Source organism: Hemibagrus wyckioides, linkage group LG12 (assembly GCF_019097595.1).
Source record: "Hemibagrus wyckioides isolate EC202008001 linkage group LG12, SWU_Hwy_1.0, whole genome shotgun sequence".
In the NCBI taxonomy this organism is placed as follows: domain Eukaryota; kingdom Metazoa; phylum Chordata; class Actinopteri; order Siluriformes; family Bagridae; genus Hemibagrus; species Hemibagrus wyckioides.
Window position 1 is genome coordinate 16,348,550 of NC_080721.1, and position 2,500 is coordinate 16,351,049.

The 2,500-nt window shown below is 45.6% G+C and overlaps 1 long non-coding RNA gene across 9 annotated transcripts in view; it reads right to left on the reverse strand.

Annotated features, from left to right (window-relative positions):
- Positions 1 to 2,500, reverse strand: part of LOC131362607 (uncharacterized) — a 64,810-nt gene that overhangs the window by 14,062 nt on the left and 48,248 nt on the right. For 7 of the 9 annotated variants that reach the window (XR_009206219.1, XR_009206218.1, XR_009206220.1 and 4 more), the window contains one exon: positions 1 to 442. This exon is cut by the window's left edge and continues 428 nt beyond it. This is a non-coding gene — a long non-coding RNA (uncharacterized LOC131362607). The remainder of the gene's footprint in view (positions 443 to 2,500) is intronic. The other 2 variants (XR_009206222.1, XR_009206217.1) reach the window with 2 other exon arrangements.

Consider the following 2,500-nt stretch of genomic DNA (forward strand, 5'->3'; position numbering starts at 1 on the left):
ACATGGGTACAGTTTATGAGTCTTACAGTGGGATACAGTGACCCCTGCTGTCCTCTGAGTCTGCTGTTCGAACCCTGGGTCCAGTCTGTGGAGCAGCAGCAGGGTAATGGTCAGTCTTTCTGCTCTTTCTACAGGTCAGATACTCTACTTTACTTTACTTTACTTACTCTACTCCCTTCCTTTTGGACTTGCTACTGACCGATGTTTGGTTTCAGGAACTGCTGGGAGAAGGTGTACTGACCTCCAGCTGTCTGAGGGTCCAGGCTCTGTAGCGTTCTCTCCTGAAGAAAAGTTCCTCATGGCTGGAGCTCAGGTTCTGGATGTTCAGCTGTAGCAGCTTTGTGTTTTTCTCCACTGTATTAACTGACAGGACACTGACAGGACACTGACCTCCATCTCCCCCTGAGGCTCATCTTCACATCACAGCATGGTCCTCACCCAGCTGCAACAGAATAATAAATAAAACATTAAAGTTTCAGAGTGTTCCGTGAGATTCTGGTGTTTTTGTGAACTGAGAAACGATTAACTTTACAATCTACAGATCTGAGCTTTTGACCAGAACTGACCAGAGGTTTGGGCTAGATCACACTGTGTGTGTGTGTGTGTGTGTGTGGAGGTAATATTTTGAGCAGATTAACAGGTAGTGGATTTCAGGATCAGTTTCATTAAGATCATTTAAAAGAGTTTAATCTGTTCAGATTTATTAAAAAATAAAACATTTCTATTTTTTTATTTAAAATGCCCCCTCTCCCTCTCTGTCTCTACCCCCTCTTTCCCTCTCTCTGTCTCTCACCCCCCCTCTCCCTTTCTCTCTCTCTCTCTCTTTCCCTCTCTCTCTCTCACCCCCCTCTCTCTATCTCTTACCCCCCTCTCCCTTTCTCTCTCTCTCCCTCTCTATCTTTCCCTCTCTCTCTGTCTCTCACCCCCCTCTCTCTCTTTCCCTTTTTCTCTCTCTTTCTCTCTCTCTCTCTCTCTCTGAGGAACAGTAAGACTCTTTGTCCTTTGCTGATGTAATAACAGACATTCCATCAATCTGGAGACGTCGCAAAACTAGCTGACCTACGACTACACACCCACACATTCACAATGTGGCCGCATAACACTCAGCGGATGGACACACACACACACACACACACACACACACACTGATGTACAGGTGAAAGAGCAGGACATGCATTATCCAGAGTTCTCGGATCAGGTAGTGATGATTGTGATGTATGAGCGGTTCCACCTGGAGTCAGTGTACAGACAGAACCTCAGAGAACCTCGGCTCTAATGGACAACACTAAACCCTGCTCACAGTGAGGGGTCAAACACTAAACCCTGCTCACAGTGAGGGGTCAAACACTTCCTGTCCCCAGTCCTTACTCACCCAGAGCTGAAAATATACAACAGGTTTAATGAAATAGTTTAATAATTTAATTTAATAATTCTTATTTTCTCCTTTCTCAGTTTCTCTACTTCTGTAAAGCTGCTTTGGGACAATGTCCACTGTAAAAGCTGCTCTACAAATAAACTGAATTATATTATAGTTATATATTCATAAGATTATTGTTGTATAGTTGTGGCTGGACCCCAGTACTCCGTTTCATTCCGTTTGGTCCACCACATGTTCTGGAACAACAATAAACCTTCCTTATTCCTTAAAATCCAACATGTGTAATGTCCACATGAAAGACTTGAAAGACATGAATTCATTCCCACATTACTGAGACATCTGAGGGACAGAAGAGAACGAAGTACTGGTCAATAAGACACTGCAGAAATGACCAGTATGGTGTCCTCTGAGCTCTGCCTGACCCACAGAATCAGAGGACACTGGAATCCAGTTCTACGATATTATTGAATATCAGTGTAATAATATCAGTGTCCAGCTTACTCTGGAGAAGAGAGACGCAGGAACCAGCAGAGGAAGAAGAAGAAGACGGACAGATCACTACAGGCTGCTTCCCAGATAGCAAAATAGGTCTGGCCCAGATCTGGCCCACACGATGCACTTATACTCAGCCCACATACCACAAAGGATGACGGCCCTTTGGTGGCCCATGTCTGGTTTGCCAAAGATGGGCCAGCACAGGGCCAGCACTGGGCCACACCACATAGACCAAACCATAACCGGGCCACATCTGGCATGCCATCATATAAACAGTGCCATCACTGGTCCACATCTGGTTGACGTACCACTTGCCATGCCAGAACTCAGCCAGCAGTGCCGGCTTAATGCCAGATCTGGCCCAGACCCGTCTGCTATGTGGGTGGTGTTCCTTCAGTGCAGTAAAGAGAAATACAACAAAAGTCACACCACTGGTGCAGATGACCACAGGATGTAATGGACCACGCTGCTGTAGGTCAGATGGGATGATATGGGTCAGTCATGGTCAGTGTTTAAACTCTGTCTCTGAATGAAAGTGTGTACTTGATAGTGCGCAGAAAAGTTCAGCAACACAAACAAGCTGAAAAACACACCTGCTACGTGTGTGTGTGTGTGTCTGTGTGTGTG